At 44.1% G+C, this 17,310-nt stretch overlaps 1 protein-coding gene and 1 pseudogene across 3 annotated transcripts in view; one reads left to right on the top strand and one right to left on the bottom strand.

Annotated features, from left to right (window-relative positions):
- FMN2 (formin 2) overlaps positions 1–17,310 on the bottom strand; it is a 403,023-nt gene that overhangs the window by 345,845 nt on the left and 39,868 nt on the right. The window lies entirely within an intron of this gene.
- On the top strand, positions 1,952–4,739 carry LOC117074602 (annotated as a pseudogene). Its single transcript, XR_004433634.1, has one exon. The product of XR_004433634.1 is annotated as a 26S proteasome non-ATPase regulatory subunit 2-like (transcript).

The raw sequence follows: 17,310 nt of genomic DNA on the forward strand, positions 1-17,310 counted from the left end.
CTCTGGGCAAGTTACCCTAAGTCTCAGTTTTCACATCAGAAAATGGAAGTCAGATTAACTGAGTTATTTAAGACCAATTAATTGAAGTGATCATGTTAAGTACTTAGCACAGGGCTTGACCCTCAGTCAGTACTGAATGTCATGGCATGAAGAAACAAGAAATTAAAAGCCCCAATTTTCTATGACTCGTTCCTCCACTCCGGCCAACTAAACTGGAAAAAAATAAACAGACCCACTTCGATTCATTAATCTGCATTCACCATGGGGTCTAATTGCCCCGTCTTCCATCTTACCCTGAGGAGAACATCCTCCTCCATTAGTTCTTTACAGCTTATCTCCAAAATGAGTCTGAAATTCCCGTTCTATCAAGATTCCATTTTAAAGAACAGACCCTATAACAACTGTCAAGTGAATGGTACAAAAATGATACTAGATTGGTATTCACTCATATGGGGGTAAGTTCCTAAATAAACTCAAAACAGCCTATAAGGAAAGTGAATGTTTTCTTACTACATAGTAAATTAGGCACTCTACTCTTCACTATAGACTATTTAGTTTTATTTTTATTTTTTGAGACAAAGTCTCAGCTTACTGCAACATCCGCCTCCTGGGTTCAAGGGATTCTCCCCTCTCAGCCTCTCGAGTAGCTGGGACTAGAGTTGCACGCCACCACACCTGGCTAATTTTTTGTATTTTTAGTAGAGATGGGGTTTCACCATGTTGGCTAGCCTGGTCTTGAGCTCCTGACCTCAAGTGATCTGCCCACCTTGATCTCCCAAAGTGCTGGGATTACAGTGTGAGTCACTGCGTCTGGCCATACATTTTTTTTTTTTTTTTGAGACAGAGTCTCGCTCTGTCACCCAGGCTGGAGTGCAGTGGTGTGATCTCAGCTCACTGCAACCTCCACCTCCTGGGTTCAAGCAATTCTCCTGCCTCAGCCTCCCGAGTAGCTGGGACTACAGGCATGTACCACCAAGCCCGGCTAATTTTTTGTATTATTTTATTAGTAGACACGGGGTTTCACCATTTTAGCCAGGATGGTCTCAATCTCCTGACTTTGTGATCTGCCCCCCTTGGCCTCCCAAAGTGCAGGGATTATAGGTGTGAGCCACTGTGCCCGGCCATACTATTTTTTTAAAATCATTTTGAACGTGGCATATGTAGATCCCATCTTTCAGTTACACAATTGACACCCGGGAAGAAGAGTGATTATATGAACCAACAGACGTCACCCTCAAAGACCAGCTAATTGATGCATGAAGCTCAAAACCTGTCTCCTGAGCACCCCTGTTTGCAGGGGATTATGTCAAATGTTGTAGCATTCTAAGGTTCATAACGCAAGATTTCTGCCTCGACCCTTGGCCTGGCTTCGGCTGCCATCTATTTTGAATATGAAAATTGCCTCATTGTCCCAGCGCCCTCACTCACACCTGTGATTCCAGCACTTTGGGAGGCTGAGGCAGGAGGATCACTTGAGACCAGGAGTTCAAGACCAGCCTGTGCAACACAGCCAGAACCTGTCTCTACAAAATATATAAAAATTAGCAGAGTGTGGTGGTACATGCCTGTGGTCCTCACTACTCAACAGTCTGAAGCTGCAGTGTCATATAATTGTACCACTATACTCCAGTCTGGGTCACAGAGCCAGACCCTGTCTCAAAAAAAAAAAGAAAAGAAAAAGAAAACGAAAAACTGCCTCATTGTAGTAAAAACATTAGGTGCATTTCAAATACAATACTAAAGAAAAAGTTTTTCCCATATATATACACATACATATATATATACATATACATATATATACACACACATACATATGTATACACATACATATACACACACACACACTACCATGTACCCATGAAAATTAAAACATAAAGGGCAGTGGCGGCAGAGGTGGAGGAGGGAGGCCGGGACAAGATGCCAGTGCAGCCCCCAGCGGCAGCCTCCCAGCGGCACCGACAAGAAGTCAAGCGGCAAGGAGTGGCAGAATGCTGGGGACAAGGACAAAGAACAGGAGCTGTGTGAGGAGGATAAACAGCTTCGAGATGAACTGGAGATGCTCGTGGAACGACTAGGGGAGAAGGACACACCCCTGTATCAACCAGTGCTAGAGGAATTGCGAACGCAGATTTGTTTTTCTACACCTTCTATGACTTTGGTGCCCAAGCCTCTCAACTTCTGCATCCACACTATGGCAAACTGAAGGAAATCTTTGAGAACATGGCCCCTGGGGAGAATAAGCATTTTGCTGCTGCTATCATCTCTGTTTTGGCCATGGTCGTGAGTGGGGAGCGTGAGTGCCTCAAGTATCAGCCAGTATGTCAGGCATCTGGCAGGAGAAGTGGCTAAGGAGTGGCAGGAGCTGGATGATGCAGAGAAGGTCCAGCAGGAGCCACTGCTCACTCTGGTGAAGGAAATCATCCCCTACAACATGGCCCACAATGCAGAGCATGAGGCCTGCAACCTGCTTATGGAAATTGAGCAGGTAGACATGGTGGAGAAGGACATCAGTGACAACGCATACACAAAGGTCTGCCTTTATCTCACCAGTTGTGTGAATTACGTGCCTGAGTCTGAGAACTCAGCCCTACTGTGTTGTGCCCTGGGTGTGTTCTGGAAGTTTAGCTGCTTCCCTGAAGTCCTGAGATTGGCCTTGATGTTCAATGACCTGGAGATGGTAGAAGACATCTTCACATCCTGCAAGGATGTGGTAGTACAGAAACAGATGGCATTCATGCTAGGCCAGCATGGGGTGTTCCTGGAGCTGAGGGAAGATGTCAAGGAGTATGAGCACCTGGCAGAGATCATGTCCAGTGTACTGCTCAACAGCAACTTCTTGGCCTTAGCTCAGGAGCCGGACATCACGGAGCCCAAGGTGCCTGATGACATCTGCAAAACCCACCTAGAGAACAACAGGTTTGGGGGTAGTGGCTCTCAGATGGACTCTGCCCACATGAACCTGGCCTCCTCTTTTGTGAATGGCTTTGTGAATGCAGCTTTTGGTCAAGACAAGCTGCTAACAGATGATGGCAACAAATGGCTTTACAAGAACAAGGACCACGGAATGTTGAGTGCGGCTGCATCTCTGGGGATGATTCTGCTGTGGGATGTGGATAGTGGCTTCACCCAGACTGACAGGTACCTGTACTCCTGTGAGGACTACATTAAGTCAGGAGCTCTTCTTGCCTGTGGCACAGTGAACTCTGGGGTCCGGAATGAGTGTGGCCCTGCTCTGGGACTGCTCTCAGACTCTGTTCTCCACAAAGCAACACCATGAGACTTAGTTCCATCTTCGGTCTAAGCTTGGCCTATGCTGGCTCAAATCGTGAAGATGTCCTAACACTGCTGCTGCCTGTGATGGGAGATTCAAAGTCCAGCATGGAGGTGGCAGGTGTGACAGCTCTAGTCTCTGGAATGATGGCAGTGGGGTCCTGCAATGGAGATGTAACTTCCACTATCCTTCAGACCATCATGGAGAAGTCAGAGGCTGAGCTCAAAGACACTTACACTCGTTGGCTTCCTCTTGGACTGGGTCTCAATCACCTGGGGAAGGGAGAGGCCATCGAGGCAATCCTGGCTGCACTGGAGGTCGCGTCAGAGCCATTCCACAGTTTTGCCAACACACTGGCGGATGTGTGTGCATATGCAGGCTCTGGGAATGCACTGAAGGTGCAGCAGCTGCTCCACATTTGTAGTGAACATGTTGACTCCAAAAATGAGGAGGAAGACAAAGACAAGAAGATAAAGAAGGACAAGGACAAAAAGGAAACTCCTGCTTTCTTTCTGGGAAAGAGACATGGGAGCACATCAGGGAGTGGCTGTTCTGGGGACTGCTCTTATTGCTATGGGGGAGATTGTTGCGGAGATGGCACTACGAACCTCCGGCCACTTGCTGAGATATGGGGAACCTACACTCCGGAGAGATGTACCTTTAGCACTGGCCCTCATCTGTTTCAAATCCACGACTCGACATTCTGGATACCCTAAGCAAATTCTCTCATGATGCCGATCCAGAAATTTCCTATAACTCCATTTTTGCCATGGGCATGGTGGGCAGTGGTACCAATAATGCCCGTCTGGTTGTAATGTTGCACCAGTTAGCTCAATATCATGCCAAGGACCCCACCACCTCTTCATGATGTGCTTGGCACAAGGCCTGACACATTTAGGGAAGGGTACACTTACCCTCTGCCCCTACCACAGTGACTGGCAGCTTATGAGTCCAGTGGCCGTGGCTGGACTGTTCACTGTGCTTGTCTCTTTCCTGGATGTTCGAAACATTATTCTGGGCAAATCACACTATGTGTTATATGGGCTGGTGGCTGCCATGCAGCCCCGAATGCTGGTTACGTTTGATGAGGACCTGTGGCCATTGCCAGTGTCTGCCTGTGTGGACCAGGCAGTGGATGTGGTGGGCCAGGCTGGCAAGCCTAAGACCATCACAGGGATCCAGACACATACAATCTCAGTGTTGTTGACCCACGGGGAACGGGCAGAATTGGCCACTGAGGAATGTCTTCCTGTTACCCCTGTTCTGGAAGGTTTTGTTATCCTTCGGAAGAACCCCAATTATGATCTTTAAGTGACCACCAGGGGCTCTGAACTGCAGCTGATGTATCAGTGGGCCATGCATCCTGCTGCCCAGGGTGGACACGGCTACGGACTTCTGGGAGAATTGTTGCCTCCTGCTCTTTTGTTACTGAGTGAGATAAGGTTGTTCAATCAAGACCTTTATCCCCCTCACCAAAAAAATAAAAATAAAAATAAATAAATAAGAAAAAGTTTTCTCCACTTGTCCCATGACCCTGGGACCATGGCTCAGAAGTCCTCTTGTCCATCCATCTTCAGTAAATATAATCAAAATACAATTAATATTTACCAAAACATGAGGTAACTTTCAGATTCAAAATAGCTCAGTTGGTTATAGTCTTTAATCTCAGCTATATTTTGGCTTTGCACTAGCAGCTTTGTTTTTTTCAAAGACACCCTCTTTTCAGGCTCCTGCCTGGGTCAGTAGGAGCCTCAGTACAGCCTAACTAGGACCATGAGCAGCTCAATATCAGAAAACAGTGATGACAGTGAAGCCACCGTACTCCTACCTACAGGCTTAAACACAGGCCTCTTGCAACTTCAAAGCTACAGGGAGACTCTGATATATTTCTGATCTGCACCCAAAGCACATCCCATCAGTCTGTGAACTGTCCTCATCTCATGTAGCTACTTCCAAGTGAATCAGTGTTGCCAAGTTTTTCAACACACAGCATCATGGGAACTAAGTCTAAATTGCCTTAGAAATTGTGGCTTTGGGCCAGGCGCAGTGGCTCAAGCCTGTAATCCTAGCACTTTGGGAGGCCGAGACGGGCAGATCACGAGGTCAGGAGATCGAGACCATCCTGGCTAACACGGTGAAACCCCGTCTCTACTAAAAAATACAAAAAACTAGCCAAGCGAGGTGGCGGGCGCCTGTAGTCCCAGCTACTCGGGAGGCTGAGAATGGTGTGAACCCGGGAGGCGGAGCTTGCAGCGAGCTGAGATCCGGCCACTGCACTCCAGCCTGGGCGACAGAGTAAGACTCCATCTCAAAAAAAAAAAAAAAAAAGAAACTGTGGCTTAGAGCATCTGGTTCCCCAGGCCAAATGTCCCAACTCAACCACCCAACTTCTGAGGACTTTCCTCAGAAGCCCCATGTGAACCCTGCCCAACGTGCCACATAGACACATTCTCTCCTGTCCTAAGAGGAGACAGTGAAATCCAGTCTCAGCAACTATCCTGTCCCCTTCATTTCACTGCACAAAATGCAAACATAGGAGACACTTAAAACTCTTCTTTTCAAAGTTGTCATTTCACCATGGTATTTAAAGTACATGGCTGGGCATCGTGGCTCACGCGTGCAATCCCAGCACTTCGGGAGGCCACGGCGGGTGGATTACCTGAGGTCAGGAGTTCAAGACCATCCTGGCCAACATGGTGAAACCTCGTCTCTACTAAAAATACAAAAAAAGTAGCTGTGTGTGGTGGCAGGCACCTGTAATCCCAGCTACTCAGAAGGCTGAGGTAAGAGAATCACTAGAACCCTGGGGTGGAGTTTGCAGGGGTAGGAGTTTGCAGTGAGCCGAGATCGTGCCTTTGCACTCCAGCCTGGATGACAGAGTGAGACTCCATCTCAAAAATAATAAATAAAACACCGTCGTGTTATTTTTCACGCAGATTTCTCACGCAGATTACTCATGCTAAGCTCCACTGTTGTCTTAGGCTGTCTTCCATCTTTGAATCCCCTAGTATTTTCTTAAAAGTATCCCTTTGAATGCCTAGTATTTTCTTAAAAGTAAAATCTAAAAATGTCCAGGATTCTTCATAACACATAACACCTTCATAACACATTGACCTGACCCAGAAGTGAGGTAATTCGTTTATTAAAGAAATACTTGTTACCCAGCTACTTTAACGAATGCACAGGGCCATTAGCTACCAATAATATGAGGAAAGTTAGACTCTGTTTTAAATGAAAAACAATTTCCTTTTCTAATAGAAGGCAGTATGGCGTGGGGAAAAAGCAAATTGCCCTGAACAGCAGGAGACTGAGATCCTGGCTCTGTCAAATCTATTTTGGACAGAAAAGTCACTTCACCTTTTGAGCTCCAATGTCCTCACTTGCCAATTTAAGAGAACTGGGCTATATTAAATACTTGCTAAGGTCTTCTTCAGTTTTGATATTTTTATTATTCCCTCATAAAACAGCAAATTAGTCAAATGTGTACACTGTGCAGACATCTGGCTTGAAATAATTAAAACAGGAAAATTCTTCCCATATCCTGGGATAGGCTATGTTTGATAGTGGGAATCAGGAAATGCCATAAATCGAAAACTTCTGCTAAATGGAAGAGACTCCCCCCGCATCCACAGCATTTAACCTGGACATCAGCTGTTCTACATATAAAATCCTGTAAATATCATGAATTTAAAATACAAAGCACAGAAAGAGAAGTCACTCCCAGGAAAACAGCAGGCCCCGGCAGTCATTTTACACACTATATACCCAAAGGAGAAAACAGCTTTGTGTTTCAACCTGCATGGATCTGTGTTGTGGCAAGTTAGGGTCAGAGATAGCCAGAAATGCAAAAAAGCAATTGAAGGTTTTGTGCTGATAATGGAACTTCAAAGCAAGGAAGAAAATGAACATAATTTTCTTGTGCTTCAGTGCATTCTGCAAAAGGAAAATAAAAACTATCTCACCAGGCTTGTAATAAAGATTAATACAGTTAATAATTGTAAAGTGCTTAAAACAGAGCCTGGTACATAGAAAGCTTCAAGTGTTTTTAAATACTGAAAACAGTTTTGTTTTGTTTTGTTTTTTTAAGCACCAATACAAAAAAACTGACAATGACCTGAAAACTGGTTACATACTGGAATGGGAACCATGATTAGCAAATCATTCACATCTAGAGGAAGAAAGAAAGTAAGAGTACGCCAATGCAAGCACTCACCGTCACACAATCTTAGCTAGCAGACCACTCACCAGGCCACACCCTCCAGCAGTTTACCAACTAAAACCAAGTTATCTACCCAATAATACCTGTAGGCATCCTATCTGAACCCCCTTAGCCTGCAGACCTTGAGAATCTTGGCTGCCCTCCTTTCTGCCATTCACCCCCTCTGGTCTTCTGACTTTGTAGCCTACTCTTTAAACCACCGCTTTAGGCTGGTATCTTCAATTCCCACCCTCACTAACCTTCCGATGCATCTACCTGGGCAAAAAGCCCAAGTGAGGGGGCACAGAAGCTCTTGAGCTAATCATATACGTGCACTGACTTCACCTCCCATCTTCCCACCACACCCTACACCCCTGTCTCCAAACCTCAACCTGCTGAAATGTGGGCAGTGCTCTCAGCGCTCCAAATTCCTCTCTACAAGGGTATTATCAATAGCTTTCAGTCTTAATCTTGATCTCTTGGCAACACTGAATATCACTTAACACTCCTTCTTCCTTTTTAAAAAAAAAATATTTTTTTTCTCTTTATCATTCTCCTCGTATCTTTTTTCCCTCAATTGGGTAAGTATTTATCTATATGTCAGTCTCTTCTTGCTTTCCACTCTACAGGCACTTTCCAGAGCATAACGGCTTCGAGTATCATCTACACACTGAAGATTTATCAATCTCTCTCCTCCTAGGCTCTCTCTCCTGACCTCAGATACAAATAACTAATTGCCTTTTTGTATATATTTAAAGAGATGCCCTCAAATTCAGTAGGATTTTAATTGAATGAATCATCCCCGCAACCTGCTCCTCATTGTGAATTTTACATGCAGAGCGAATTGGATCACCCTGTACCCTAGTACTCAGACCAGAAACCTGGACATCCTCCTTGTCTCTGCCCGCTCCCTTACCTTTATTCGAGCAACCAAATCCTCAAGGCTTCTCATGTCTACCCTCTGAGGCAGTGCTTCTTAAAGTGTGGTCCCCAGACCAGACCGGCATCATGGGCAACACCTGGGAAGTTGTTAGAACTGCAACCGGCATCATGGGCAACACCTGGGAAGTTGTTAGAACTGCAACCGGCATCATGGGCAACACCTGGAAGTTGTTAGAACTGCAACCGGCATCATGGGCAACACCTGGAAGTTGTTAGAACTGCAACCGGCATCATGGGCAACACCTGGGAAGTTGTTAGAACTGCAACCGGCATCATGGGCAACACGTGGGAAGTTGTTAGAAATGCAAATGCTCTGATCCTAACTCAGACCAGCTGAGTCAGAAACTCGGGGGTGGGGCCAGCAATTTGTGTTTTAACAAGCCCATCGGGGGATTCCGACTGTTAGAGTTTGAGATTAGTAGAAGTAACAATATTAATCCAAGCATAATTAGAATCTGCCTTTTTTTATACCAAATTTCTTTCCCAAATATAAATGAGATTATTTTATTAATTAACTATTATGGTATTATGAAAAGAAAATTAAGATGTATGATTTGTTAAAGGAAAAGCTCTGATTCTTGCACTAGTGCAACTCCCTGGATACTTGGAAGTCTTTTAAAAGGGGGAAAAAATTGTCCATATGTGATTTTTTGTTTGTTTGTTTGTTTTGAGACAGAGTCTCACTCTCTTGCCCAGGCTGAAGTGCAGTGACACAATCTTGGCTCACTGCAACCACCAGCTCCCGGGTTCAAGCGATTCTCTTGCCTCAGCCTCCCAAGTAGCTGGGACTACAGGCATGCATCACCATGCCTGACTAATTTTTGTATTTTTTTTTTTTTTTTTTTTTTTAGTAGAGATGGTGTTTCACCAATTGGGCCAGGCTGGTCTTAAACTGCTGACCTCAAGTGATCTGCCTGCCTCGGCCTCCCAAAGTGCTAGGATTACAGCCATGAGCCACCGTGCTCCACCCACATGTAATACTTTTTAAAAATAAAAGGACTTTCTACTACCTAACTCCTTCATAGCTTCTTGAAGGCATTCTGTCTCTCCCGGATTGCTGCAACAGTTTCCTCAGTCTTCCAGCATCCTAACCACAAACACAGCACACCTCTCAGTGCACAATCCTCTAACACCCAGAATGCTCTCTCTAAAACATGCAACTGACCACATTATACTCCTACACCTAACGCCCTCCAGCGGCTCTCCGAGACAGGGTTCACTTCTTAAACGCTTCTTCCAGAAGTCTTCACAAATGGCCTCTGGGTCCCAGGCAGCATTTCTCCTTTCTTTTTTCTTTTCTTTCGTTTTTTTTTTTTTTTTTTTTTGAGATGGAGTCTTGCTCTGTCGCCCAGGCTGGAGTGCAGTGGTACAATCTCAGCTCACTGCAACCTCTTCCTCCCGGATTCAAGCAATTCTCCTGCCTCAGCGCACACAACTGCACCCAGCTAATTTTTGTATTTTTAGTACAGACAAGGTTTCACCATGTTGGCCAGGCTGGTCTCAAACTCCTGACCTCAAGCAATCCACCCCTTGGCCTCCCAAAGTGTTGGGATTACAGGTGTGAACTACCACCCCTGGCCACAGCACCCTTTGTTAAGACGTCTCTTCTGTCCCTCCTCCTCTACACTGGGCCTCCAGGTTCTGGGCATACTTGACCACTCAAAACCTCAAAACTCCTCTATCACCCTTTATCAACGACTATACCACTCGCTGTGTCTGTTCACCCAGTAGCCCCTTTCCACAGTCAGCTACACAAGAACAAGAAAAGGCTCTATATTTTTCATAGAAAAATTCCATAAATATTGTGTGACTGGCTGGTGACCATACATGGTTAGAGACAGAAAGAAAAGCTCACAGAATAAATTCACTAGCTGTATATTACATGAGTGTACAGCAGGGGCCAGCCAACCTCAGTCTGCCAGCCAAACGTGGCCAGCTGCTCCATTTTGTAATACAAAGTTGTATTAGGAAACACAGCCTTGCTTATTCATGGCATATCGTCCATTGCTGCTTTTACACCACAACACTGCAGCTGAGTAGTTGTGACAGGTACTGTAAAATATTTACTAAAGCCTAAAATATTTTCTATCTGGCCCTTTACAGAAAAATTTGCCAACCCCGATCTAGACAGTAAAGGTAATCACAGGAGAATAAATCTTCTTTCAGATTTCCAAAGTCCAGTACAAATTGAGAGGATCTAAAAAAAAAGAACAAAACACAAAACAAAACAAAAAAAAACTCTTTAAGCTCCTGAATTAAGTGACGTTTTCTCAGTATAGGATCGCTTCACTTTGCCATAGAGTCCCATCTTTTTTTTTTTTTTTTTTTTTGAGATGGAGTCTCACTTTGTCACCCAGGCTGGAGTGCAGTGGCACTGCAGTGTCCGCCTCTTGGGTTCAAGCGATTCTCCTACCTCAGCCTCCCTAGTAGCTAGGATTAGAGGCGCCCACACCATGCCCAGCTAATGTTTGTATTTTTAGTAGAGACGGGGTTTCACCATGTTGGTCAGGCTGGTCTCAAACTCCTGACCTCGTGCTCCACCTGCCTCGGCCTCCCAAAGTGCTGGGATTACAGGCGTGAGCCACCGCACGGGGCCGGATTCCCAATTTTATACTCCTTCTGGCTCTTGAGAAAAGGAAAAGGAGGTCAGAAGAAATACAAGTCACATCAATAGAACTAATTAATATTCAGTGCATCTACAGGAGAAGGACAAGAAAAGAAAATCATGACAGAAAAGTTGAGCTGAGTTACCCTTTTTAATAAAAGTCCATCATACAAATTCAAAATGAATTCTGAGTCACCCAACACTGTTTGCCAAACTGGTGATTAAAAAAAAAAAAGTACCAGTTGTGAAAGTCAAAATGGATATCTAAAACAGCATAATCCTCTTAAAGGAGGAAAAACCAATCAGGAAGAAAGTTTGTCATTGTCTTAAAAAGCGTGATTGCCATGAATGTGTTTTTTAAAAATCTATTTTTCTAAGTTTCAACTACCTTTACTGTTGGGAGGCATGCTAAAATCCAGGAAACTACTGACTGGCGCCATTTCCTCTGAGCTCAGAAAACTTCATGGTGAGGAGAATAACAATAATTACCATTACTACTTTTGCAACAATGTGCTTGAATTGAGCATTACAGGGGAAAAACATCACCCGTTTTGCCCTCTGAAATAAGATACATAAATGGCAACACATATTAGCAATTTATTAAATTATGTATTGGATCAGAAAAATAAAATAATCTCAAAATAGGCTTAAACATAATAATCTCCAACCGCACCTAAAAATACATATGCTTAAACGCATATGTATAAAAACTTGGATACTGATTACTACAGGATCCAGTCATACACACATTCACTGAGTAGTAACTGGGGACAAATTACCACAAATCAATTAAAAAAAAAAAGAAAAGAAACATGGCCAGGCACAGTGGCTCACGCCTGTAAACCAAGCACTTTGGGAGGCCAGGGTGGGCAGATCACCTGAGGTCAGGAGTTCAAGGCCCTCTGGCCAACATGGTAAAACCCCGTCTCTACCAAAAATACAAAAATTAGCTGTGCATGGTGACATGCACCTGTAGTCCCAGCTACGTGGAAGGCTGAGGCACGAGAATCGCTTGAACCCAGGAGGCGGAGGCTGCAGTGAGCCTAGATCGCACCACTGCACTCCAACTGGGTGACAGGGTGAGACTCCATCTCAAAAAAAAAAAAAAGAAGAAAAGAAAAGAAGCATGACAAAGTTCTTTCTAAAATGATAGAGTCCAGATAATTAATAATTTTAAAAATATATGTTAAAAGCCTTCTACTTCACACTGAACTATCTGACTACAAACACAGGGGACATAATTTGAGGGGACATAACTTGACCCACTATACAATCAATACTGTGGTAAGGAAAAGTTGCCCATCCAAGGCAATTTTTTTTCAAACCATATAACAAGTGCACAGCCTGCAAAGAAAGAAATCAAGTAGGAACTTCTTGATACATATCCACTTACTATATTCTTTATGAAATAAATCAACTTTGTAACTAAAAAGTAATATTGGATTGGAAAATCTCCCTCAGAGAAAACTTAGTAAGCAGATTTCTTCCTGTTTATATGTATTGACTGGTCCCATCAATGATTTTATCCCACAAGAAATTATCCAATCAAGAAAATAAAACGAACTCTTTGAAAGAGAAGAGCAATGTTGTGTAGCAAAACAATCTCCAGCCCTCTCTGGTTCCTCCCTGTCTTAGGAATTCTAGATGAAATGGAGGTCCCTATTCTTTGGTGAGGTGCTAGGGAAAGCAAAATGCTTTGTTCTTTCATGCCACATTGTCTGTCAAGTATGCCAGACACTTGCACATATACACACAGAGAGCTAAATAAGTACATCATATGTCAATATTCAAGTGTAATACTTCTACAGACTGACCTAGGGAAAGCACGGAGTCACTACGGAATGGTCATGAACTTAACACCAAGTGGGCACGACAGATTTCCCTTCACAATTTGCAGTTACCTCCCCATAGCTTTCCCTACTCTTTCCATTTCCCTTTCACTCATCCAGAAAGATATGGGGGCATGAGGGTTGGTGAAGGAATGTGGTAATTATAGCAGTAAAATTAAGTAAAATGAATTGAGAAAGGAGGATGGCAATAAGCCCAGAAGCAGAGATCCAATACAGAGTCAACTCCCAGACTAATTCCAGAACAGACCCATGTCCCATCCCTTCTCCCATCTTCTCCCTCTCCAAGTGTTTTCTTTTCTCTCTCTCTTTTTTTGTTATTGTCACTGTTTTTTGTTTCTTGGTGAGACAAGGTCTCACTCTATTGCCCAGGTTTAAGTGCAGTGGTGCAATCACAGTTCATTGAAGCCTCAACCTCCCAGGCTCAAGTGATCCTCCCACCTCAGCCTCTCCGACAGCTGGGACTACACGTGTGCACCACCACACCTGGCTAATTTTTTAAATTTTTTGTAAAGACAGAGTCTCTCTATGTGGCCCAGGCTGGTCTCATACTCCTGTGCTCAAGTGATCCTCCTGCCTCAGCCTCCCAAAATGCTGGGATTACAGGTGTGAGTCACCGCACCCAGCCCAAGTGTTTTCAAGATTATCAAATATAGGCAACCTTTGATCATTCAAGACAATTCAATGAATAGATTCTCCAGTTCCTCCTCACTGCAGTCATCATAGCTTTCCTACAGCTCTCTTCTTTACAAAATCAAGGCATATTTATTAAACAGTTATGCCTGATTCTGCAACAAGAACTTGAAGGACAATAATATTAAATACCAATCACTAATAATTACCTAGCATTTGTGATGTGCTAGACATTGTGCTAAATGCCTTATAAATTAATCTCGTTTAATCTTCAAAACAACTCCAGGGATTATTAGACATGAAAAATATTAATGTGACCTTGGGTAAATGTTCTCACCTCTTAAGTATGTGGAGGAGATGGGATAAGAATCGAGTCTAGAACTAGAGTCCGCTCCTAACTACTCTGGGGAGATCTGTCAGGTAAACACAAGGACACAGCATTATATTGTTCAAGGAACCTTCACACAATATTTAATTTGCATCCAGGGATTACAGGGTAAATAGCCAATTATAATATGTGTAACATATCCTTTGAGAGAGAAAATGCAGACTGAGATGGCTAAAGAAGATGTCTGGGAGGGAATGGCATCTAACTCTGAATAGCATCCTATGAGAAAGAGTGGAGCCTAACTGGGAAGTAACAGTGAAGAGCAGAAGTAGTGGTGTCCACAGAGCCCCAGAAGTGAGAGAAAACATGGACAATTAGGAAAATCAACAACACTTCAGCCTGACGCAAGAGTCTGGAAAGGAAAGTGGGTCAGGAGCGGTAGAAGTGGGAAAGTTTTGAAAGGCAGAAGGAAGACCATGGAGATCCAAAGAAGCTGGAGTTTATTCTGACAGAGAAACAACTAAACTGACAAGGCCAGGTGTGGTGTCTCATGCCTGTAATCCTGTCACTTTGGGAGGCCAAGGCAGTAGGCTCACTTGAGCCCAGGAGATCAAGACCAGCCTTGGCCACATAAGGACACCCTGTCTCTCTAAAAAAAAAAATTAAAAATAAAAAACTAGCTGGTCATGATGGCATGTGCCTGTAATCCCAGCTATTTGGGAGGCTGAGGTGGGAGGAACGCTTGAGCCCAGGAGGTTAAGGCAGGCAGTGAGCTGTGATCACATAACTGCACTCCAGCCTGTCTCAAAAAATAAAGTAAAACAACATGATCAGACATATATCACTAGATTTCTCAACCCTGGCACTACTGACATTTTGCACTGGGTAATTCTTTGTTGGGGGAAAGAGGGAGATGTCTTGTGCATTTGGAATGCTTGGCAGTGCCCCAGTCTCTACCTGCTAGAAGCCAGTTGCACCCCTCTCCCCACTGTGACAACCCCAAATGTCTTTGGACGTTGGCAAATGTCCTCTGTAGGGCAACATAACCCTGGATTGAGAACCACTAGACAAGACTGAGGAGACTGGACTGCAAACCAGTAACAGGCAAACCCAAGAAGCTAATGAAAAGGCCAATGTGATCATCGAAGCCAAGTGATGACGGAACCTGAAAGGTGATTTTCCCAATCCTCCCTCACACCGTGACCTTCTAATCCAGCCCTCCAAAATCATCTGGAGAGTATTCCACGTCCATCCCGAGCATAACCCGCTCCACTTCGGAAGCCCGTATCATCTCATCTACCCCTCTTCATCACAGACCCTGACAAACCTCCTTGGTATAGGCTTCACATGTCAAGGACTTTACCACATGGTCCTCTCTCTGCTTCTCAAGGCTGACTCTTCCTGTAATCCCGTCACTTTTGGAGGCCAAGTGGATTAGCAATATCAGTTCCCTTGCCCTTAAGGAATAGCCGCCGTAAAGTCCCAAATAATCACAAATTCTAGATGTCAAAAGAGAATGATTATTCTCTCTGAAACCTGTTTCCTCTTTAGTATTCTAAGTCTTTAGTAGAGTACCCCAGAAATGTGAACCAGAAACTCAAAGAAATCATCTACTCCACTGCCTCACATCCAATCAAATGGCAAGTCCTGTCAATTCTAAATCCTAAAGATTCCCTGTATCTGACTCTTTCCAACCCCACAGCCTCTGTTTCAGTTTAGACACTCTTCTGATCACCCAGATGCTAATTTTAGTTTTCTTTAATCCATTCTCCATCCTGCCACCAGAGTGATATTTTATAAATGCCAATCTGTTTATGGCTTAACTACTCAAAATTATTCAAAAGCACACCCAGGTTGTCTTTGTTTACATTCCTGGTCTCCTTTCTATTCATCATTCTCCCAATTTATACTCCAGAAATACTTAGGAACTGTGCTCACATGCACCCCCGTGCCTTTCTAAGTATTGCCCAGTATACTGACTTTTTTTTTTTTTTTTTTTTGAGACAGAGTCTCGCTCTGTTGCCCAGGCTGGAGTGCAGTGGTGTGATCTTGGCTCACTGCAACCTCCGCCTCCTGGGTTCAAGCGATTCTCCTGCCTCAGCCTCCTGAGCTGGGATTACAGGCATGTGCCAAGACACACAGCTAATTTTGTATGTTTAGAAGAGGCAGGGTTTCACCATGTTGGTCAGACTGATCTCAAACTCCTGACCTCAGGTGATCCACCCGCCTCAGCCTCCCAAAGTTCTGGGAATACAGGCATGTGAGCCACCATGCCCGACCTACAGACTTCTTTCATGGCTGCTCCCTGCAGCTAACTCCTACTCATTCCTCAAGTCTTGCCCCAGCTATTGTCTCCTGAGTTACCAAGGAGACCCAGTTACAAACCTTCCCCTTTGGTCCCTGTACTATAAATATCTCCACCTAGAGCCTAAACACGATTATGACCTGTGGTGAGAGCCAAAGGGTGTTGAACACTTACTATGTGCCTGTAGTGTGCAAAATGCTTTATTCGTATTTATACTTTCCTCTCACTCAGCAACTACTATATTTATTCCTCATTTTACCCAAGAAGAAGCAAACTTTGAGAAATCCAGGCATTTACCTAAGTTTGCACCATAGCTGAGAAATCCCAGACACTTTGACTATGGAGCCCACTTCATCCACTAAGCTCCAATAATTCATTTCCATGTGTTTATTTATTTAAAGTGGACCGTAAGCCAGTTCAGGATAGAAGCTTTCTTTTCATCTTTGTGTTCCCAGTAACAGGGCAGGGGGTTGGGTGGTAGGTGTCGGAAGGGAAAGGGGGAGCTGAGAAAAAAAAGTGGAAATCATGATTAAATATGAAGAACCCAATCTAAATTAGAAGACAAAGAATTTAAGAATTCCATGAAATGGCAAGAATGAACTGAAAAATAAAAAATACTGAGAATACAGGGGGAAAAGTTAGGTTTCTTCACCCAAAAAAGAAAATAAGAGGCAGTCAAAAACTTCATCGTGCTGGATGGGAGTTCTCTGTATAAGAAAAGGATAAACCAAATGTAAACTAAACTAAATATGGGATACTTTTGAGCAAGTGATTGTTTACTCAAAACATAGACTTCAGCCAGGTGCGGTGGCTCATGCCTGTACTCCCAGCATTTTGGAAGGCTGAGGCAGGTGGATCTCTTGGGGTCACCAGTAAGAGACCAGCCTGGCCAACATGGTGAAACCCTGTTTCTACTAAAAATACAAAAAATTAGCCGGGCGTGGTAGTATCCGCCTGTAATCCCAGCTACTCAGTAGGGTGAGGCAGGAGAATTGCTTGAACCCAGGAGGCGAAGGTTTCAGGGAGCCAAGAGGGCACTATTGCACTGTAGCCTGGGTGAGTGAGTGAGACTCTGTCTCAAAAATAAATAAATAAACAACACACACACACACACACACACACACACAAATCTCTTGAACTTAACCCAGGGAAATCCTTGTTCAAATGGCCTGGGGGTTGTG

Source organism: Trachypithecus francoisi, unplaced genomic scaffold (assembly GCF_009764315.1).
Source record: "Trachypithecus francoisi isolate TF-2019V2 unplaced genomic scaffold, Tfra_2.0 Lachesis_group5, whole genome shotgun sequence".
NCBI lineage: Eukaryota > Metazoa > Chordata > Mammalia > Primates > Cercopithecidae > Trachypithecus > Trachypithecus francoisi.